This window comes from Hippopotamus amphibius, chromosome 2 (genome assembly GCF_030028045.1).
Source record: "Hippopotamus amphibius kiboko isolate mHipAmp2 chromosome 2, mHipAmp2.hap2, whole genome shotgun sequence".
In the NCBI taxonomy this organism is placed as follows: Eukaryota; Metazoa; Chordata; class Mammalia; order Artiodactyla; family Hippopotamidae; genus Hippopotamus; species Hippopotamus amphibius.
Genome location: NC_080187.1, coordinates 143,255,444 through 143,279,430, shown reverse-complemented (window position 1 = coordinate 143,279,430; position 23,987 = coordinate 143,255,444). Strand labels below are relative to the sequence as shown.

General features: G+C 51.1%; 2 pseudogenes; both read left to right on the top strand.

Moving 5' to 3' along the window:
• LOC130844532 (tubulin polyglutamylase TTLL13-like) overlaps positions 1-12,523 on the top strand; it is a 40,527-nt pseudogene extending 28,004 nt beyond the window's left edge.
• A 2,266-nt stretch (positions 12,524-14,789) lies between these two features.
• On the top strand, positions 14,790-16,194 carry LOC130844531 (aggrecan core protein-like; annotated as a pseudogene).
• Positions 16,195-23,987: the final 7,793 nt, after the last annotated feature.

Genomic DNA, 23,987 nt, shown 5'->3' with positions numbered 1-23,987 from the left:
CTTCATTAAATGTGTTACATTAGAGGATTTATCAGGTGTGAAAACACAGCATTCAGTTTGAATTATGGCACAAGTGTCTCCCTGAGATGCTGTAAGGATGTCAAGGGCCATGTGGTTTTATAGCACCGCTTTTCTCATCAGAGACCTCAGAATTCAATAGGCTAATAGTCTGGTTACTATCATTTTAAAGCCTGTTGAGTGAATTTTGTCAAGGCTTCAGAATGGCTGACTAGAAGGCACAAAATAGCTGTTAAATGGTCATACCAGCAGAATATACATCTCTTGACCCATCAGCTCGTGCCAGTCATCTCTAATTTGTTACATATATGACCCTGAGTCCATGGGAATCCTAGGGTACATCTTCCTACCCTCCCAGTGGAAGCCAAGGCAATACATTAGTACCACAAATCCAATGAGGTCCAGTAGGTGCAACCCAGTGAATCTCTGGTCATCTGACTCAGTCAGTTCCACACCAGTCACTGTCTCTAAGAATAATAACATGTAGGCATTGTTCATAAGGCACCCAGCCTAATTTCCTGATGTTACTGGGCTGATTAGTATGACTTAATCGTTCCCAACATAGGAGTATTTTTAAACTTAAATGATTATAACCTGGTGTTAACCACATAAATCCATCCCATAATTGTGGGAAGTTTCCCTTTAGTAGACGAGAGTACGTAACAGTTGTTTGAGACTTAGAGCTGTCATTCTGATTGAGCCTGAGTGACCTTAAAAGAAAATTTGAATTTATGGCCAGGGTCAGAGCAGGTATTATTCATTAGTCAGGTGAGGGGATCTGCCGAACAGGACTATAATTTTTTTTCTCTTTTTCTAGAGTCATTTTCCTAAGGGCCATCCAATTAGAGCCCTAGAGGGGAGAAATCCACCAAGGCAACCCAAAAGTACTTGTCATAGGTAATTGGCCACAAACCCAACAATTGGATTGATTTTTAAAATTAGCATAAGATTGGGCTTCCTAGGTGGTGCAGTGGTTGAGAATCCGCCTGCCAATGCAGGGGACACGGGTTTGATCCCTGCTCCAGGAAGATCCCACATGCCGCCAAGCAACTAAGCCCGTGCGCCACAACTACTGAGCCTGCGCTCTAGAGCCCGTGAGCCACAACTACTGAGCCCATGTGCTGCAACTACCGAAGCGCACTCACCTAGAGCCCGTGCTCCACAACAAGAGAGGCCACAGCAATGAGAAGCCCGCACACCGCAACAAAGAGTAGCTCCTGCTCGCTGCAACTAGAGAAAGCCCATGTGCAGCAACAAAGACCCAACACAGCCAATCAATCAGTCAGTCAATCAATAAAAAAAAATGAACTTGAGTACAGTGAGGATTATTCCTGTAATGGCATCACTTCACCACTTACATTGTGATATGCAGGCCAGTGTGTGTGTGTTTTGCCATGACACCCTGACGACCCGGCGCACAGTTGGCACTCAAGTGTCTGTGTGAATGAAGGTGAAGTGTAACTGTAAATACCCCAGGTATTCCCACGAGACTGGACAGTGCACATGACCGTTAGGAATCATGTCTTTCAATGCGGAAAAAAGGTTGAAAACTACTGAAGTTAATAAAAGTACAATCATAGAACCAGTAGGATACTAGGCAGCCATTTAAAAATGCTGTATAATCCCATTTTCATCTAAAACAAAGAAGGAAGGAAAGGAAGGAATAAAGAACAAGGTAAAGTGTGGCAAAGCCAGGGTTCAAACTCAGTAAGTCCTGCCCTAGAGTTCATCCTCATAGCCAATATGCCAGTTTCATGGTAAGATGAGGTTTTTATCTTCTTTTTGTTCTTGTAAATTTTCTGTAATTAACTACTGTATAGAGTAGTAATTAAATACTACTCTGTAATTAGAAACCCAAAAGACTATAACTTGGAGTACTAGTTTACAAGTGGACGCCATTGCACTTAAGATGAAAACCATGTTTCTGAAAGGCAAGCCTGTTCTCATGGCTACACACAGGTGAGACTGGCCACGTGGGCGGGGCCCGAAAGGCCATGAAGCTGGCAGGAGGCTCTCAAAGCCTCAGCCAGCCTTCCTCTCCCTACTGAACGTTCTCTCAGTCCTCCCTTGACTCACCCTGAGCTTGGTTTCCACAGACAAGAACCAAATGAGTCCGTCCATGCAGCAATGCTGGTCCAGGACCCCTATGAGGACTCCCACCTGGGGGGACACCTGCGCATCTACCCTGGGCCTGACACCGAGACGTACGTGCCCTTCTTCAAGCACAATGTGTCCCTCTTTCGGGAGACTGCTGCCTCCCAGGCCAGAAAAGAGTGTGCCAGGTACTTAGCCCTACATCCTCCTCTGTCCCCCTATGTGGGGGCAAAGCCTGAAGCTGACTTGCTCCTCAACAGGGTGCAGAGGAAGCCAGACACTCCAGGAAAGAGGAAGGGAGTTATAAATTCTATCAGACTCTTTCTTTAAACATTTTTTAATTTATTTTTACTGAAGTATAGTTGAATTACAAAGCTGAGATTCCCTCCCACCTGTTTTGTTTGTTTTTTGGCTGCAGCATGCGGCTTGTGGGACCTTCCCCGACCAGGGATTGAAGCCAGGCCTGCGGCAGTGAAAGCACTAAGTTCTAACCCCTGATCACCAAGGAATTCCCTCTATCAGACTCCTAATGATTCTTTTAGTAGGTTTCCCCATCTTCCCATGCCTTCCTCTCCCATCAGTCCCCAAACAGATCAATTTCCTACTCTTCCCCCATCCCCATTTCCCCGCACCCCCTTTCTCCCGAATACAATTTCTCCGGTATCTGAAGCTGCTGTGTCTTGTCAGGCAGAAACTAGAAGAGATCCACCTTAAGCAGCAACAGCAGGAGACCTCAGGCAATAAGAGGTGAAAGGAAACCAAGGACCAGAACCAGGGTGTATCAGCAGGGGAGAAGAGCCAATCTAGGGCCCGGCTCCACGGCCTTTCCACCCACATGGCTTACAGGAACCGGGAGCAGGAGAAAGAGGTGTCAGGGGTTTTGCAGCTCTTGCTTTTCTGCAGGAAAGCGGGTTGGGACTCCTAGAGAAGGGAGTCTGTGCTGTCCCCTCCTTCTCTTGTGTGAGAGATGAGCTCCTCCTCAGTAGATGGAACCTGACCCTTTGGAACAGGAGGTGAGAAAGCAGATAGCAAAGGGAACCTTCCACCATGCTCAGGGAAGGGACGGAGGGAGAGTGGGCAGGCGTCTTGCAGCCATCCTCGTTGATGGCTGGGGACTCATCCTTGGAGATCCTGCGTTCATCGCTCATGTACCTTGTCGCTGCTACCAGTACACCTGGACACTATGCAGCCGCAAGCAATTGTGGAAGAGGAGGAGCTGGAGCAGACGAAGGCCCTGCTACAAAGGGAAAATCTCTTCCAAAGTCTGGGTATCGTAGAGCAGCTCACCTGCATGCTGCACCCCAGCCACCGGGGCCAGAAAACACTGCATGAGTATCAGCTGAGGGTCCCTGCACAGCCTCTCCCAGAAAAAGGGCTGTAGCGGCACGTGGTGGTGGCCACAGCCGAGGAGGCTAACGTGATGGTGTCTGGCAGTGGAGCCTGGAAAAGCCGTGTACGCTGGGCCTTGGGAACGGGTCCGTTGGTTCCTTTTGCAACTGTTCCGAGGCTCCCTTGTTTCTACTCATGATATCCAGCCAAGTGCCGTCTCACAAGAGACTTGTTCTCTATCTTCCTGCCCTGCAATCACCCCAAACTCATGACTGGCAACTAACAAGGCCACCACCCTCAGTGGCTTCTATGTAACCTCTCCCTAGCTCTGCCAGTGCCGTGGCTCTCACTGGAGATGAGGAAACGGTCTTGGGCCAACAAAGCAGCTGCCAAATTCACTATTCCCTGAGCTAGTAGCAAACCTGTTGGGTCCTCTGTTTTTGTTGAATCCCAAAGGAGTAACAGGTTAACTAGTGGCCACAGCCTAGAAGCGATTTTCCTTATCTCTTTCTTCCACCACACCATGCAGCCTCACAAGAAATGTGGTAAGGGGCTGCTCTTCTCCCCTAGCCTAGATTTCACCAGGACGGGCTGGGCAGTCAAGAACTGCAATCTCTGAGTCCGGTGCCATTGGTCCTCCCGAGAAGGGCCGCCAAAGAGCAGGGTCCTCATTTGCTGCATCCAGTTCGGCCCCATGAATCGATCCCCAGGATCTCAGGGCCACTGCCAAGCATGAGTGCTGCCCTTCCACGTCATTCCTGGTGCCATCTGCAGCCCAAGCATGTCGCCTGGATAAGAGATCCAGCAGCCATCGGCCCCTGCTCATTGTCAGCGAAGACACCTGGAAGGCGCTATTTTGCCAGCGCCAGCGTCAGGCTCACTAGCCGTAAGAATGCAAAACTAGCTTTGGCCGCTCCGACGTGTGTAAAGTCCCGCTAGCAAATATTACAGCTGGAATGCTCCCCAGATATTATATGGCACTTCCAGCTGCATGGGAAATGGGGGAGGTAGTGGACTCATTTATTTACCTCCTTCTATGCACGAGACCCTGGTGATAGACATGGCAGAAATGCAGTCCCAGCATTCAACAGACGTGACAGGGATATGGACACGTAAACACACCAGTTACAATACAGTGTGGTAAAGACGCTGGAGGGAAGCACGGGATGCCATTCCTCTGTGCTGGTAACTGGGCAACCGTTGGGAAAGGTGAGCAAATCTCCTCTGTGAATACAAACTCAGGGGGACCCATGTTTCCACTGCAGAAGGCCAAGCCAGCAGAAGGCTAGAAGCCATAGACCAAGCCCTGGCAGGACCAGTGCCCCCCTCTTTAACCCCAAGCCAGGGCTCTCTTCTGCAACGGGAAAGAGTGGTAAGTGGCTCGTGGACTGAATGCACCTTGCCCTCCATGCTAGACCCTGAACACATGATACGGAGCAGGGTCCCGTGGGGCTCCTGGGCACAAAGCCTTTCTGTGTCCCCTATTTCTTTGATTATAGGAAAACAGCCTTCATTCAGCCTCCATGACCTTCCCTGAGTTCCAGTGGGCAGATTCAAGCAGCGGTTAATTAGTGAAGGGAGGGGTTGCAGGAGACCTGGGAGAAGCAGTCAAGAGCAGCCTTGGGGCAGGTCCTGTTTCCCCAGCAACAGTACACACAATATCTTTGAGCTATTTTGCAGAAGTCAAAACTCCCTCCAGGTGTGAGACGTTAATGATTAATGAGGGTATGCTGCCCACAAGCATGTAGACCCCAGACCAGTGAGACCTGAAGGCTGATGATGCTGACTTCTACTTAACTCACCACCAGCCCATCAGAAGAATGCAGGACTGTCATTGCCTTGATCCTTTTTGTGTACCCCTGACCCCTTTATACAGCCCCAACTATAAGACCTCTCCCTATTCCCCAGGGGGGGGGGGTAGTTCTTGAGGCGTGAGCCTACTGTGTTCCCCCTTTGCCTGGCAAAGTAATAAAGCTATTCCTTTCTACGCCTCCAAGGCTCTGTCTCTGTATTCCTATTCGGCATTGGTGAACAGAGGCCAGGTTTTTCTCTGCGACACACAGAGCCGCCGAGGCCGGGCATCTCACCCTCTGCCCTGCCTCTACACCCCTGCTGCAGCACACCCCTGCACTCCTCAAAATCAGGCATGAGACGTAAATGCAGGAGGAAAGCCCAGCACTCAAGCCCTCCTGGAGAACCCCCTCAGCTTTCCAGAGGAGCAAAGTCTTCAATCTTTGCTACCTCAGACTGCCACCAAGCTTGTTTGAAGAGCCCTGGCCAGGAACCCTGTTTGCATAAGGCAAAACACAAAGACACCAAGAATTCCTCAGTGCCCTACGATTATTTTCAGACGGGTAAAGACTAAAAGATGAAGAGGAGCCACGGCCGGCCATGTGCTCATCTCCGTCCTTCAAACCTCCGCCTGGATTTACCACTAATGATGAGTCTGCACCCTGCGTGCAGCCTGGGGCTGGAGGTCATGCTGGCGACACGGGGTCCCCTTCCCAGAGGAGCCGAGTTCTCATGGCTGGGGTCTGTCGCCATCAGAGAACCGCCAAGGGGACGGCCTTCCTGCCGCTGTGGTGGAGACAGGCCAGCCTGGGCAGCCCTTGGGGCAGAAGGGCGGCTCTTGGCAACTGAACTCGTCTTTGTATTAAAATTTACGCCCTTTTGCAGGAGCGTCCTCTACCTCATTCCAGCCCCCGAGTTTCAGGGAAGCCCTCTCTGCAATTAGAACCTGCAAGGGTAGGCTGTGGAGCGGATGAAGTCCAGAAGTCACGCCCTCTGCCCGAAGCGGGGAAGACACCCAGCACCCCAGCTTCCTGCCCAGAGATCTGGTGTCACTGGGCTGCGTTCCCTTGAGGGAGGGGGGCATGGCTGGAACTTTGCAGCTGCTACGCCCTTTACTTTACATTGCTTTCCATTCTCATCTTTGTATCTTTCTCTATTTTTCTTATTCTCATGTATAATTGACATAAAGCAGGACTCTGATCATCTCACATGTGACCGGTTTCCCCTCTTCCGCAGGCCCAGCCTTCCTGCCTGCTCACAGGAGCGTCCACCCCTCCATCCAGGGAGCATCCATGTCCTCAACCTCACATACAGCCTTCAGCACACTTCACATGCTCTCACATCATATTTAGACATGTGTGTACATATATGTACACATGTTGGTAGGGTGTATCTGTGGATTTTTTCCCGATTTTATAGACATGAGACCGTGTCATTCCCACTGTGTCTTGCTTTTCTACCACCCCCAACGGATGCAGCTGCTCCTCTCCAGGGGGCCTTAGTCCTCTGCATCCCTTTCACTTATCTCCTTACCTCCCGGCTCTGTGGGCATTCAGACTGACCACCCTTGGATCCTCACCTGTGAGTGTCAGACCCTGGGGGACCACAGGATTATGACAAAGGGTCCTGGGATCCATGTGCCCACCGTGCTCTAGAGCAGGAGGTCGGCAAGCTTTCTTGGAAACTTTTAAAAAAATATGACAAAGAATATCTTTTTCATTTCCGGTATCTAGAATATAAAAAGAAATGCGACAACTTAATAATAAATAGACAAACAACCCAATTACAAATAGTCCAAACTTCCTAAAATGTTCTAGTGTATCTTACTGATTTAAATGTGAAAATTTTTTATTATCTTTAGATATCATAGAATTGTAATTTAAAATTTTTAATTTGGTATTTTACCCTCTATACAATTTTAAGTCTTGTTCCAGGGGTTCTGGGTTATGAGAATGGCTACTGTTTTACACAAATGAGAATCAATGCAAGAGACAAATGATTTCGATGCACTAAATTGACCTAATGAGTAACTGTGTGCTTTTGGAAAAGTGAATAACTTGTGCCAATCAATAGTTACTGCCAAATTGGAAAAATGAGTTAATAAAAGAAATAAATCATTCGTTCAAATGGCATAGTTTGACTGCAAAATATAGGCTGAAATATTTTGCAAAGACAGATATGTGAGTGGTAGATAAACATGTGAAAAAGTGCTCACTCGTTATGAGTGAGGAAAATGCAAGGTATAACTCCCATGAGATTTTATTATACACCTGAAATATATACAATTATCATTTTTTAAAAAGCAATGAGCAATAAGGAAGGAAAAAGGACTCAGTGCCAAGTTGCAAGGATCTTAATTGTCACATAGAGAAGTTTAATATTTTCCTTTAAAAAAATATTTGAGATTTTTGAGAAGGGTAATGATGTGACTTTAAAAATAAAGTTTCAGGAGGAGTACTCTGACATGTTCATAGAGTGGCTAATTTAATTAAAATCATATAACATGAAAAAATCTAATAAAAAGCATAGTAGAAGGTTAGTATTAAAGTCATTAAAAATACTGAAGATATAATGTAATAAGCTAATCTGATTGTCCAACTGACATGTTTAAAAGATTGGGACCAGGGGACTTCCTTGGTGTTCCAGTGGTTAAGAATCTGTCTTCCAATGCAGGGGACAAGGGTTCGAGCTCTGGTCAGGGGACTAAGATCCCACAAGCCATGGGGCAACTGAGCCCAAGTGCTGCAACTATTGAGCACATGAGCCACAACTAGAGAGAAGCCCGTGTGCTGCAATGAAAAGCTGGCATGCCCCATGAAAGATCCCAGGTGCCACCACTGAGACCTGACACAGCTGAAAATAAAATTAAGTAATTTAAAGTTGGGAACAAACTTATCTTGCAGAATCTCCAGGAGTTTGTTCCATAGTTTAAATATTTTTACAGGACCTTCCCCTTAATAACGTTTGTACTTTGTCTGCAGCAACAGTTGTTGACAATTAGCTCCCACTTTATCACAAAACAAAAGACAATTATTTAACGTATCAGTCCTTTTGTAATTCACACTTTTTACCTCTTCACTAAGTCCTCTGTTTAGTTTTCCTAACTTTATTTGTTGATTTATTGGCAAGACATTCTGGATGAAGGAGGCAGTGCTCTGATTCACTGGCCCAGCCTCCTTCACGTGGGTCATGACTTTTCCTGTCTCTGCAGCTGTGCCATCAGAACACACTCCTATCCAGGCCACACTGGCGGACTCTGATCATACTGTGGGATCTTTGGACAATGTCAAGGTGCTATGAAAATTTCTCAACGCTCCCTCTCACTCTCTGTGCTTAATCTCATTGAGGACCAGGCACAGCTGCCACCAGCGCTAATCCGCAGACCACCCTGTGAGCAGCACTGCCCAGAGCTCTCTTGGGAAGTGAGGATGAGCCCGGGGCTGGGGAGGAGGGAGGAGCTGAGCCAAAGGTCCAAAGAGGTCCCTCCACCCGGCATGCTCTGATTCTGCAGTTTGAGAAGGAGATGATCTGGGGGAATTAAACGCTCAGAGAGGCTGCCAAGCATTTCTGAATGTGCTTCTCCTGATGCCAAGGAGGTCACTGCCCCAGGGACCAAGCCAGAGAGAATCTCACATCCATGCTCCCTCACTGACTCTGTTTGGTTCAGCAGTATTAGGAAACCCCACTTCTTTGGGATATGGAAGAGAGCCCCTTGGAAACTCTTTACCTTTTTAGGTACACACATTCCACTGAGAATGACGATGCCAGAAATACACATGCACGTAAACTCAAAATGTTGCATCCAGTTACAGGGCTCCTATAGACCTCCTGTCATCCACCCCAGGACACTCAGCAGACCTGTGGGCTCAGGGTAGGAAGCTGGCCTTGCAGGAATACGTCAGGTGAGTCCTGCACCACCTTCCCCTCAGGTGTGGGTGAGCAGAGTCCTGGGCTCACACTCAGGGCTCCCCACTGTGGTGCCCCCCACGTGCCAGAGGTCCCCAGATAGACAAGAGCGTCCTCTAGAGGCAGGACAAGGAGTCACTCATGACAACGACACCCACACTCATCATCATGGTCCCCTTTTCCTCATGTGACTCAGGGAGTCCTGGGAACCCCATCACATGACCCCGAGACGGTGACTACTGAAACCTTTGGGGAGGTGGATTGCTGCTGTATCCTCCAATAGTTGGATTAAACCCCTTTCAGACAGTTGACTGTGGTGTGGCGTGTGCATCCTGAGGAAATGAGGGGCTCCTGAGCCAGGGCTCTGCTGGGGGTGGGGCACTTCTCACAGTGAGGAGGAGAGGCCAGGAGCACGAGCACTGAGCAACGTTTATGGACGAGAGAGAGAGAGAGAGAGAGAGAGAGATGCGGAATCTGGCAAGGAAAAGCCATTCACAGCCTTGGGTACCACATTAAGCATTTGGGACTCCGTGGGAAGCCATGACTGAGGTGTAAACAGGGGACTAACATCCACTTACAGGGAAGCCTGTGGGATGTCCCCCCAGAATAGGAACGCGGCCGATGTGCAGTGGAGGGGGTTCCAAAACGTGAAAGAGGGACGCTGCACTCAAACTTACATTTACTGTAACAGGTCATATAGGGACAACCTGAGAAGGAGTTACCCATTTACCTTCACTGTGACCGAGGCAGGGGACATGAGGGTGTGTTTGTGTGTCTGTTCTAACCACAGAGGAAGTTACCATGGCTGCCCTTTGACATCTGTGATGTGTGTATACAGAGGGCATGCAGGGTCCCCAGGAAAGAATCTGGTTCCTCAGGGTCAGGACAGTGTGAGAGTCCCCAGGGAAGGGAAGGGAAGGGAGGAGCGATTCCCAGCCAGAGAAGGGCCGCTTGTATTCACTCTGCCCAAACGATCTCATGACCCGCACCTCACTGGGCACAACCTGTGGGGTGTGAAGACTCAGGCTGAGTCCTGCCCGCGCCCTTTTCGGCAGGATTAGGTGCCTTGCTCAGGAGCACACAGTCACTTAAGGGCAGAGCTGGGAGCAGAACCTGGGCCTCCAACAACCAGCCCACTGCTCCTCCTCCTCTTGAACCTCTGGGAGCCCCAGAAAAGACCCACCTGCTCCCAGGGAGTGATGTCCTGCATCCGTCGGGAAGAGGCACCTGAGCCAATCATGGCTAAAGCAGCATCACAGCTCAACACACACGCAAAGACAAAGCGCCCTCAACCCCTGGGCAGATAACAAGGGCAGACAGATGCCCAGGGATCCTGCAAACACTCCGCATCCGGCTCAGCCCAGCGCGATTTGATTAAGATGAGAGTGGCCCCCAAATAAGAAGGACGTTTGTTCTCTTCATGTGCACTGGGATCTGACTGGGTAATAAGATAATCAGGCATTTGTGGGGTAGAGAATTCAGCCCTCAGGGAGGCCCCATGGAAGCCTCCATGTGTCTGAAATGCTGTGAGTTGTGAGCCTGTGGACGTGTCCCTGAGCAGCGACATGCCATCCTCACCATCTCTCCTTGAAGCCCAATGTACCTCTCTGCTGCCTCGCTGTGGAGTCCCCCAGGGCACCACACACCCTGGGGAAATCCTTACAGACAGGGACGGCACTAGCCTGCCCTCAGGACACAGTGTGGTGAAAAGGACTCAGCCCAGAGCTCTTAAACACACTGACAATCTGAGGGCCAGAAGAGCAACAATTATTTAAGCATTCTTGGAAATGCCAAAATTTTCTTTCTTTTACTTTGTAATAATTTTTTCCTCTGGGCTTCAGAACAGACCTGCATTGTCAGCACAGCACAACCTCCCTCATTCCACCCTCCCTTCCCTCAAACACACCACACACACACACTCTCACACAAGAGGAACCCATGCAGGCAGGGTCTCCTGTGAGTTCATAGAGAGCCCAAGGCCCAGGGAATTGGAGCCCCTCCCCTGTGACACCTGGTGGGTGTGGGGGAACCTAGTTCCCCTGCAAGATGCAACAGGTGGATGAGCTGAGGTTGGTGGAGGGGCAGGGTGCTGGGGACGCAGCTGGAGAAAAGGCTCCTCTTCAAACAGTTCAGAGCCCTGGAGAAGCAGCCCAGCACATTGAGCTACACTTTCTTTGCCCACAGTGGATGCAAACAGAGCCCCTTGATCTCCTCAGCCAGTAGGCAGCGCCCTTGCGTCTGGTACCCAGCTTGGTGGAGACAGAAGCTCCCACCTCTGCCTGAGCCCTGGCACTCAGGTGCCTCTCCCATAGTGACCCCTGATGACCAGTAGCTGCCACCTAGAACCAGCTGCTGTAGAAGCAGCAGCCCCACTCCTTCCTCCATCACCAACCACACAAGTGAGGGCTCAGTTGGTGACTGTCGACATGTCACCAGGCTTTTACCTGGGGTCTCCAATGACATCACTTCCTCCCCCTCGCTCACCCATTTTACAGTAATTGTACCCAGAGCGGCAGGTCTAATTGAAACAACACGTGGACTTTCAAATATTTAGACAAATGGTCTGTGCGTCTCCATTCGTGCTCTTGCTCTGGGACCCACAATATCCAGCCCCTGGCAATACCCTGGGGAGGTTTCCCCACAAAAGCCCAACCAGTTCATAATGGTTGGTTGAGAGATTTAAAAACTGCACGCGGACTTCCTAGGTGGTGCAGTGGTTAAGAATCTGCCTGCCAATGCAGGGGACAGGGGTGCAATTCCTGCTCCGGGAAGAGACCACATGCCATGGAGCAACTAAGCCCGTGCACCACAACGATTGAGCCTGTGCTCTAGAGCCTGTGAGCCACAACTATTGAGCCCCTGTGCCACAAATACTGAAGCCCACATGCCTAGAGCCCATGCTCCACGAGAGAAGCTACAATGAGGAGCCCATGAACCACAATGAAGAGTAGCCCCTGTGCGCTGCAACTAGAGAAAGCCCATGTACAGCAACGAAGACCAAACGCAGCCAATAAATAAATAAATTTATAAAAAGCAAAGCAAAACAAAACAGAACCGCAGAGCCGGCACTGCTGTCACTTCCAGCTGTCCCCACTAAAACCATGCTGTGTCCTGCGCCAGGGCTGAGCAGCAGAGGGAGATTTCTGTGAAGGACCTGGTGGTGATGGCCAAGGACATCAAAAGGCTAGAGCTGGACCCCAAACATTCCTGCTCCCCCTTCCTTGCTTTGTTATGTATCTGCCACCAACAAATATCTGAAACAGTTTTCTTTTCAACCTGTAGGCTCTCCTGGATAAAAGGATCCCTTCAGTGTATGACTCACCATAAAAGGTGCTATTTTGTGAAAGTGTCTCTTCCTCATTCCAGGAAGATCTTTGCCTTCTAACAGGATTTGGCAATGCTGCATCTTCCCTATCGATACCTTCCATGGTTTAATGTGGAGTCTAATTATATCCCACCTCAGCCCAGTCTGACCCTCTGCAGAATTAACGAGCAAACAAACAGAGATGTGCAACACAATAACTGCAATGAAGAATACACTAGAAGGAACCAATAGCAGATTAATTGAGGCAAAAGGGCAAATAAGTGACCTGGAAGGCAGAATGGTGATAACCACTGTTGCGGAAAAGAATAAAGAAAAAAGAATGAAAAGAACTGAAGACGGACTAAGAGACCTCTGCGACAATGTTAAATGCACCAACATTCGCATTATAGGGGTCCCAGAAGGAGAAGAGAGAGAAAGGACCCGAGAAAATATTGGAAGAGATTATAGTTGAAAACTTCCCTAACATGGGAAAGGAAATAGCTACCCAAGTGCAAGAAGCACAGAGAGTCCCAGGCAGGATAAACCCAAGGAGAAACACGCCAAGACATATAGTAGTCAAACTGACGAAAATTAAAGACAGAGAAAAGTTATTGAAAGCAACAAGGGAAAAACAACAAATAACATACAAGGGAACTCCCATCAGATTAACAGCTGATCTCTCAGCAGAAACTCTGCAAGCCAGAAGGGAGTGGCATGATATATTTAAAGTGAAGAAAGGGAAGAACCTACCACCAAGAATACTCTACCCAGCAGGGATCTCATTCAGATTCGAGGGAGAAATCAAAAGGTTCACAGACAAGCAACAGCTAAGAGAATTCAACATCACCAAACCAGCCTTACAACAAATGCTAAAGAAACTTCTCTAAGTGGGAAACACAAGAGAAAAAAAGGATCGACAAAAACAAACCCAAAACAATTAAGAAAATGGTAATAGGAACATACATATCGATAATCACCTTGAATGTAAATGGACTAAATGCACCAACCAAAAGACACAGACTGGCTGAATGGATACAAAAACAAGAGCCACATGTATGCTGTCTACAAGAGACCCACTTCAGACCTAGGGACACATACAGACTGAAAGTGAGGGGATGGAAAAAGATATTCTATGGGAATGAAAATCAAAAGAAAGCTGGAGGGACTTCCCTGATGGCACAGAGGGTAAGAATCTACCTGCCAATGCAGGGGACATGGGTTCGAGCCCTGGTCCGGGAAGATCCCACATACCGTGGAGCGACGAAGCCCGCATGCCACAACTACTGAGCCTGTGCTTTAGAGCCGGGGAGCCACAACTACTGAGCCCACGTGCCACAAATACTGAAGCCTGCACGCCTAGAGTCTGTGCTCCCCAACAAAGAGTAGCCCCCGCTCTCTGCAACTAGAGAAAGCCCGCACGCAGCAATGAAGACCCAACGCAGCCAATAAATAATAAATAAATTAATTAATGTTTAAAAAGAAAGAAAGAAAGAAAGCTGGAGTAGCAATACTCATATCAGATAAAATAGACTTTAAAATAAAAAATGTTACAAGAGACAAGAAAGGACGTTACATAAAGATCAAGGGATCCATCCAAGAAGAGGAGATAATAATTATAAATATACATACACCCAGTATAGGAGCACCTCAATACATAAGGCAAATGTGAACTACTATGAAAGAGGAAATGCAAGGCAGAAAGAAAGATACAGATGTAGAGAACAAAGATATGGATACCAAGTGGGGAAAGCAGGGAGGGTTGGGGGGGAATGAATTGGGAGATTGGGATACCAAATTGTACACTCTAAATATATGCTCTTTATTGTCTGTTAACTGTATCTCAATAAAAGTTCTTAAAAAAATAATAATATAATAAAAAAATAATAATTTATTCTATGGAAAAATAATTTTTCCCCAGTCTTTGAGTCAAGCTGTCACTCTGGGAAGATCATTCCTGTACATCCTATGGCTTGGCATGCCCTAGGGTACCCCAGTTTGAGAGGCAGAGAGGTGGTCTCCTCTCTGAAGTTCCCCCTGCCCTCCTCTGCAAACCTTTCTGGTTCCAAGTTCCTGACTTGAGGTGCAGAGACCAAGGATCTGGAGGAAGCTGCTCTGGAAAGGGAATTCCATGTGGCACAGGAGGCTCCCCCAGCGTAGACATTGTCATTTCCAGGAGGACTGACAGGGAGGCTGGGTGGTCCTCTCTGGGCACTAACAGGTCTGTCTCCCACCCCCATGTCTCCCGCACAGACCCTGACAACTCGCTGAGTGTCAGCATCCCTGAATCATCCCCGCTGCGGGTCCTCTTGGGAGCCCCCTCACCACGCCCTGCGACTTCATCGGCCCCATGCACCCTGTGACCACCGCCCCCCTCGGCCCCAGAATCAAGTGGAGCCGCATGTCCAAGGAGAAGGAGGTGGTGCTGCTGGTGGCCACTGAAGGGCGGGTGCGGGTCAGCAGTGCCTACAAAGACAAGGCCACGCTGCCCAACTACCCGGTCATCCCCAGCGACCCCACCCTGGAAATCCAGAACCTGTGCTCCAAGGACTCTGGGATCTATCGCTGCGAGGTGATACACAGCATCAAGGACAGCGAGGCCACCCTGGAGGTGGTGGTGAAAGGTGAGAGCCTCCCACAGGGACCCTGCTTCACCTGCAAGAAGAACCGGAATGGCATCCTCACGGGTGTGCACCCAGGCTGGCTGGCTTTCAAATCCCAGCTCCTCCCCGTGAAGGTTTACCTCAGTCAAATTACTTAACTTTCAGTTGCTTCCTCTGTAAAACAGAGAGGATAAGTCCACTCTTTGTGGAATTTAAGTGAATTAAATACTCTGGGGCTACAGTCACGTGTAAATGACAGTCTGTTCTTCCAACAAATCCTGTGATTTGGTTGCCCTGTGATCATCCCCATTTTATAGACAAGCAAACTGAGGTTAAGTGACTTGCCTGAGGTTTCTCTGGAGGTGAACCAGAGCAGTCTCCTGACTCTCCACCCAGGTGTCTTTTCCTGCCCTCACCTCCAGCTCCAGAAGCCAGAGAAAGGGATGAGGACTCCCCAGTTCCTTTTCTCTCGATGGACCAAAGAATTTGGTTGTGTCCTTGGTTGGCTATAGGACTTCAGTCAGCACCAGATTTTTTTCTGTTGGGAGACTCTGCCGATGATGGGCCACTCCTGCCTGTGCCTGAAACAGGACTCCCCCCAGGATGCCGCTGCGCTGAGGGTGCGTGGAGCTGTGAGTGTCTCTTTCTGCAAAGCAAATATGGGGTCCTGGAGTGACAAGAAAAAATGATAAGGAGGCAGATTTTAGTTCAAGTCAAAGAACTTTCCAATTATCAGAATTATCACAGGTTTCCAAGAAGATGCCTTGTGAAGTAGTGAGCTCCCCGTTACTGGAGCTGCTCCAGCAAAGGCAGAAGGACCAGGTGCAAATGTAGAGACAGGATCCACCCATCAGCTAGAGGCACAGCCCAGTCCCCTTGACTAAGTCCCCTTGACTCTTACCCTAACTCTGCAAAAGCCTGGGTGATGGGAGGCTGTGCCTGAGCTGCTCTCTCGCCCTCGTGTGTCTTGCAGGCATCGTGTTCCATTAGAGAGCCATCTCCATGCACTACACCCTGAACTTCAACAGGACACAGCGGGCCTGCCTGCAGAACAGCGCCATCCTCACCACGCCCGAGCAGCTGCAGGCCGCCTGCAAGGCCAGCTTCCACCAGTGCAACACCAGCTGGCCGGACGACCAGACTGTCAGGTGAGCGAGCCCCAGGCCACCATCAGAGTGTGGGCACGATGGGTTGGAACATTGACCAGCGCTGAGCTGATGCCAGCCTGACACTGAGGCCAACCTCGGCTGGGGCTGGAGGGACACCTTAACCAGTTCTAGGTCAGGCCCCGATGACCTGTCCCAAATCCTTGGTCCTCTGTCCTGCCGTGGAGTGAGTAACCACTAGCAACACTGCCCTACAGGAACATTTTCTCCCTGAAAATTACACATCATTATTCTTCCTACTCATTTTTCCCTTTGCCACTATTTCTTCACTTACTTCTTTCTTAAACTTTGGGGGTTATGTATTTTGTGAACAACTTTACATTCTGTTTGCTTTTTTTTTTTTAAGGTGAAAATTGGTTGCTTTTATTTATTGTGAAAACAACTGTATGAAATGATTTGCAATTCAAAATGTGGAAAACTGCTTTGAATAGCTGGGAATAGCTAGAGCATGGGAAAACATATGCAAACAACCTTCACTGCCTCCAGAGTAGACTCTACTTATTTATCTCAGATGACATCAGAGTAGCAATGGCAGCCTCTGGTAAATGGAGAAACAGCAGCAACGTCCTACAGTGAAGCTGTGATGAATTACTAAGCTGAATTGTTCACTTCACTAATCCTACAACTTCCCTACATTTATCTGTCTATACACTCCTACTTCCTACAGGACAAACACCTAGCAAAGTGGTTCCAAAAGACAAATGAGGTAGAAATTCAGTTATATTTGTCTGTAAGACAAATCCAATAGAAGGCAGCTGAGGAAACTGGGAACTACTGCAAAGTTTTACTATCTAGTCCAGGTGATGAAAACAAAATTTTTCTTTCACTGCTGACGGCTCTCAGGAATGAAATTAAGTATCAAAACCCTCCTCACTTCTCTAGGAGTGATTCCAGCTCTTCTTGCAAGGAGCTGAGCTGCTCCTTTTCTCGGTCCTCCTTTTGTTTCAGTTCATCCAGCACAGCCTGAAATCTGTTCTTAAGAGCCAGGTTTTCCACTTTCATGATGAGATCCTCCTGTGGCTTTGCCCTGTCCTGGATCTCTTGGAGCGTGCCTTTCATGTTATCAGTCTGTTTCTGAATTCCCATAACCAGCTGATTGGTTCCCTCGTTTTCTTGGTGCTGTTCATCTGATTCATTTAGCTTGTCCTGTAGCTGCCTTTCCAGATCTTCCTCAGTGTCAATGATGTTTCTATCTTCTTCGTCTTGATGCTGTGTCTCATCTTCATCTTTGCTGCTGCTGAGGTCATTGAATACCTCCCGAAGCTCATCATGTTCTAATGAGTCATGGCCCTGCCTGTGGCCAGACATTCCTGGGGAAGACATATCAAGGCCTTGATTTTCTGTTTCTTTTGTTTTGTTTTCAGCAATTATCTCCCAACGGGTACTGACAGCTTCAGCATCCGTGCTCAGCAACCGCTTTACTTCTTTTTCCACACCTGGTGACTCAACAGACCTCTTCTTTGCTCTCTTACGGAACCTTCTCTTTCTGACATTTTTTAGAGGCAGAGTTCTGTTTGCTTTTAATGAGGCAAAACATACGTAAAGTAAGCTCCATGGCCCATTGCTCCCTGAGCGCGGCTGCTGAGGGCTGGGCTGCGCAGCAGGACAGACAGACCTGCCTTCGAGGGATCAATCCTGTGAGTGAGCCCAGGGGCCTGGCCTTCCCTCCAGGACTGTAAGGTCCCCCAGTGGCTCCAGAGCAAATATTTGGTCCCAAAGATTTGTCTCCCCCGTAGCCCTGAGAGGCTGTGTGCTGTGAGGGAGGGGTGGGGTTTCCCCAGAAGGAGAGCAGGGTTTACCTGAGAGCTGACCCAGGAAGCCTGGTAGAGGGAGGAGGAAGAGCAGGGCAGGGAAGGCACCCAGTCAAGGCATCTTTGTTTGTTTTCAAAATCACACCGGGTTCCCTGTGGGTACCTGAAGCTTCCTCCCCCCACCCAGCTCTGGGAAAGGGTGTGGAGCGCAGAGCGCAGGTGGGTCCCGGGAGCCGCACTGTCTACACACAGCTCCCATCAGGCAGGAGCCGACGCTGCTCCCGGGGCTCTTATGCCTCAGCACGTGCAGCCACAGGTGAGCAGGGACCCCGGAGTCCCAGGAGGAAGGGCCCAGGGGAGGCGGGCTGCACAGGAGGGGCTGCGGCCACACGTGGGCCCTTCCAGCTCAACGGATGTTTAAGAAGCGCCTGCTCTGGGCCAGGCGGGACCAGAGCCTGAGGACCCACCTGAGCAAGGCCCGGCCCGTCCTTGAGAGACCCTGGTTGAAGGCAGGGTGGCCCACGACCTGCCCATCAGCACACCTGCGGGGCGTGTCCACAGCGGGGAGGGCAGGTGTCCTGGAGCAGGGACGGAGGATGGGGGGCAGGCAGGACACCGGGTCTGAGTGGGGGGTGAAGGGGGCATCTTCGTGGAGGAGGCGGGAGAGGCGGCCCAGGGAGGGGAGAGCCCGAGCCCCAGCCTGAGGAGTGGGGGCGGCTTGGCTGGGGGGGCAGGAACGTGTGGGAGGCAGGGGGTGGCCCTGAGATTGGGCCCCTCAGAAGGGCTGGTGGTACCGGGGACCGAGGACAGCGTGTCAGCACCTCGACTCCCTGCAGAGCCCTGTTCTCACCGTGCTGAGCAAGGAGCGCTTTAGAAGCACCTGTGCCCACATTCCCCGGGGCCCCGGGGCTCCCTGTGAGAACTGCTTCAGCCCCTCTGGGTCGGAGGCCGAGTCTGCAGGGCCCCGCCCCCACCCAGCGGGTTGGAAGCCCCTGGAGGGCACAGCCTGGCCCTCAGGATGCTGGGTTCTGGGCCTGGCCAGGCCTGGGGCTCCTGCTAATGGGGGAGCCAGGCCTGCTGCAGCCACCGGCTGAGTCCGGGGTGGCAGGGGCCTGGGGAGACGCACCCACTGCCCCACTTCAGCCCTGGGAGTCAGGGTGTGAGCAGGGAAGGCCCGGGTCACACGGGGCACCTGGATTCGGCCCCACGTCCCCACTCTGCACCTGTGCCTGCAGGACAGCGTGTGGGGACACAACTCGGTGGAAGACGCCAGGGCAACCATGGAGCTCTACCGAGTCTCCAGGAGAATTCGAGACCAGTGAGGGCTGCCCGCCTGCTGCTACTCAGCCCCCTCCCCAAAGACGAGACCCTCCGTCTCTTCAGAATGACTCTCTTACTTTTGAAAAACGCATTTTTAGCAATAAAGTGGCTGTATATTTTCTCTACTCCCTCGGATCCTCCTCCTGTCTTTTTCTTTCCTCTCTCTGAGCCGGGTGTCGGTGGACACCACCCAGCACTCAGAGGACAAGGAACACGTGACCTGGGCTCGGGGCAAGTGTCAATTTCCTTAACATCCTGACTCGTGTGGGTCCAGGAACAAGTCCATGTGACTTAATATCCCTGGTCTCTGCCTCCCTTTTCCAGCTGCGTTAATGCCCAGAAGGGTGGCATTATTTCCTGGGGGTGGCACCCTGCTCAGAGGTCATTCATCACATCTTAAAATTGGTGCCGGGGCACTGGTGAGCTTTGAGGCAAAGGTAATGGGGGTGGGATGGGTGCCACCCCTGGTGACCTTCAGCAAATCATCCCTTCCTCTTACTTGTAAAACGAGCAAGTAAAAGTAGTGGACTCTGGAGTCTGTAGGAACGAAGTTGAAATCCGGGTTCTGCCCTTTAGTAGCTGTGTGAGCTAGGGCGAGTTACTCAACCTCTCTGTGCCTCAGTTTCTCCATCTGTAAAGCAGGGAACTCTAACAATTCATAGGGTTCTTGTGAGATGTTAATACAAAGCCCCCAGCACCAGGCCTGTTGCAGCTCAAGCAGGCACCAAATGTCAATAACTGGTGATTATTCTCTCCACCACCTGCTGCTGTAGCTGACCAGCTGTCCTCTGCTGCAGGGCCCGGCCCTGAGAAGGAAGGGTGTGTGTAGGGCATGTGGAGAAGAGTCCAAACCAGAGGAGTGACTGCTCAATCGGTTGCACAGTTGTTTTTTTAATCCATGTCTGGATCCTATCTCAGCGCCACTGAACCAGAATCCCTGGTGGGGTGGGGGTGGGGAGCGGGGATTGGCAGGTGCCTGTTAGTATTGTCACCTCCACAGGTGACTCTGATGCCTAAGACACTGGAATCACCTCAGGAGCTTTTTAGCAGCCTGGTACCTAAAGCACCATGTTCTCGCACAGGACCAGGGTCAGCACCACCTGGGGGCTGCCAGGCCCCATCCCAGAGTTTCTGATTCAGCAGGACTGGGGTGGAGCCCAGGAATCTGCATTCTCAGCAAGTGCCCCGTTGAAGTTCTGCTGCTGGTCCGGGGACCCTGCTTTGAGAAGCACTGCCCGAGCATCAGGTGACTGTGATGTGCAGCCACGGATGAGCCCTGGCCTAAGGGCTGAGCACCTCCAGGGGGCTCCTGTCACTGTCCAGCCTTGCCACCCCTCCCCCCATCCCCCCATCTCCTTTGGCTGCCTGTTCATGCAGAGAGAGGGCAAAGTGCTGCAGGATGTGTCCTAAACAGCCCACTGCATGGATGAGGGACACAAAGTGAGATTAAGAACTCAAGGGATTCAGGGCTTCCTAGGTGGTGCAGTGGTTGAGAATCTGCCTGCCAATGCAGGGGACATGGGTTCGATCCCTGTTCCATGAAGATCCCACATGCTGCGGAGCAACTAAGCCCATGCGCCACAACTACTGAGCCTGCGCTTTAGAGCCCGTGAGCCACAACTATTGAGCTCATGTGCTGCAACTACTGAAGCCCACGCGCCTAGAGCCCATGCTGCGCAACAAGAGAAGCCACGGCAATGAGGAGCCCGCGCACCGCAACAAAGAGTAGCCCCCACTCACCGCAACTAAGAAGAAAACCCACGCACAGCAAAAAAAGACCCAACACAGCCAATAAAATAATAAATAAATAAATAAATAAATTTATATACATATAAAAAAAGAACTCAAGGGGTTCAAATAAAGGCCGACCCGACCCTACATCCACTGCTCTTCACTCAGACGGCTTTACAATGGCGGTGCCTCCCGTTTGTGCCGCTGACACCTGGGAACCTGGTGTGAGAGGGTGGGGAGGAACAGCCTGACCTCTCAGGGTTCTCTCCTTCCCCGTCTCCCCAGTGTCAGGGTCCTGACCTCTGCTGTTATGATTGTTATGAACCTCGGAAGCTGCTGGGTGCAGCTGCATGTCTGGCTGTGACCGGCCACCCGGTGGAGCCCTTGGGCCATCTCTCCCCCAGGCAGCCTTGCAGGCAGAACCAGCCTGAGGGACACTCTGGCAGGAGGTGTGAGGGGCTGGGTCTTTAACATGGTTGGGGGCTGCTCCAGGGACCCTCTAGGCTGTCCTCACTCAGCCACTGAGCTGAGGCTCAGAGGGAGCCGGGGCAGTGGTGCAGCCTGGCCTGGAAGGTGACCCCAAGCTCTGACTCCCAGACTCCTGGAAGTTCCTTCCAGGGCTTCAAGCTTCCTTGAAAGAAGAGGAAGCAGGATTCCCAGGGGAAAAGCTTTCCCAAAGGACATCTCTAAGCTGACTTCCTGCTTCTGGTTCTGGGGTTTGGATGCCCCCAGGGGTGAGAAAAGCTGGGGAGGCACCCACCCTGCCTCCCAGGTGGGCCCTGAGGTGAGGGTCAGGCCCCAGAGGGCAGCGTGTGCTGTGGCCCCGCCCCTCTCCCGGGCTCCTTGCCTCCTGCACAGCCAGCTTCTCAGTGGGGGGAGGCAGTCAGGTGGGAAGCACAGGGGTTGATGCTCTCGAGAGACCCCAGCGTCCGTCAGCCCACCTGGCTGGAGTGTCTCCCTCTGTGAGCTCAGGGTCCCCGTCCATCAGAGGGGCTGAGAAGGGGGCTGAGGTCCCACAGGCAGGGGGCCCAGCACCAGGCTGGGGGTGGTGGGGACCCATAAACAGCACCGTCACCGCTGACCCCGATGAAAGGAAGAGCTGCTCCTGCTGCCCCTCTAGATGCCTGACCTAGCCGGGTCCCCACACACCTGGGGCTAATGCCTACAAATGATGGGTTTAGGTACCGATGTTGTGAAGGACGGAGGCAGGGAAGGTGCTGTTTGTTGAGCGGCTGCTGTGTGAGTAGTTCTGGGCTCTGTGCTTCACACATGTCATCTTACGCTCTTCTCCGGGGACCCTGCCGGGGGCTGGTTTATGTCCCATCTTACCAGTTAGGAACTAAGCCTGACTCCTTAGCTCAAGCAGACCCGCTCCTGGTGGCCCAGAGCAGCTCCTCAGAGAGCAGACCTAGGACATAGCCAGGAGCCCTGCTCTTACCTTGTGGCTCTACTCATCCCTCGGCAACTTCTGCCTCAGTCTCTTCTTCTGTAAAATGGGGATATTTTACAGGAGTCCCAACCCCCGGAGCTGTCATGGGGACACATGCGGCCACAGTGAAATCTGCCCCAACCTGTTCAGGCATCAGCTGGAATCTCCTCTCCATGGAGGTCACACCCTGCTGGGCTTTTGCCTTCATTCCTGAAAAGTGCAGGTCAGGGTCCACCCCAGGCAACAGGGACAAGGGAGAGTTGGGCTTCTCAGCACCACCTTGCCTTTTGGTCTCTTCTTCCCAAGCCCTTTAGCTGCCTCACTGTGCTTCCCCAGGGGAGTGTCCAGCCCCCTTTACTCCCTGATCCACCCCCCTGTCTCCCTCTGCCCCACTGCTGCCAGCGTTCTGCCCTGGGCCGTCCTCCTGGGCCAGGGACAGGGTGCATGTCCTCAATTGTACCTCATCTCAGCTCACAGATCACCTGCCCTGGTGCCCTTCCTAGGCTCCCAGCACCCTGGGGACTGTCTCTGCTCCAGGGCAGGAGGCCCCGGGAGTGACTCTGCTGTCCTGGGTGGTGAGAACCAGTTCCTGAGACCATGATAGACCCTGGCAAGATGGCAGTGTGAGGAGGGGGAGGAGGAATGGGCAGTGGGGGGTTTCTTGCCAGGTATGGTCCATCTGGCTTCGCAGTCATGACTAGGTACTCCTGCCCTGTGCTCTCACCTGAGCCCGTGGGAAGGTCCTGCCGCCTCCCCTCCTGCCCCAGGTGGGCCTGCGGGTGAGCCTAGGGAGGGGGAGGTGAGGAGTGTGGTCAGGGCCTCTGCTCCCAGGCTCACACCCCAAATGCCTAAGGGGCCCGTCCAGGAACACGTGAGTGACCCCGGCCTGATGTCTGTCAGAACCGGGAGTGCAGGCCCAGCTGCACAGGGCAGTTGCCACTCAGCCCAGCTGACCTCGGGTGTGCAGAAATGCTGGCCCATGGGAACATCTTCAGGACTGCATCTGGACCACAGGCCCCTTGTTGGAGACCTGAGCCCTAGTCCACCTCCCACCTGCCACCTACATGTAAGGCCAGACACTATAAAACTCCTAGAGGAACACATAGGCAGAACACTCTATGACATACGTCAAAGCAACATCCTTTTTGACCCACCTCCTAGAATCATGGAAATAAAATCAAGAATAAACAAATGGGACCTCATGAAACTTAAAAGCTTTTGCACAGCCAAAGAAACCACAAACAAGACTAAAAGGCAACCCTCAGAATGGGAAAAAATAATTGCCTATGAAACAATGGACAAAGGATTAACCTCCAAAATATACAAGCAGCTCATGCAGCTTCATACCAAAAAAGCAAATAACCCAATCCACAAATGGGCAGAAGACCTAAAGAGACATTTCTTCAAAGAAGACATACACATGGCCAACAAACACAGGAAAAGATGCTCAACATCACTCATCATCAGAGAAATGCAAGTCAAAGCCACAATGAGGTATCACCTCACACCGATCAGAATGGCCATCATCACAAAATCTGGAAACAACAA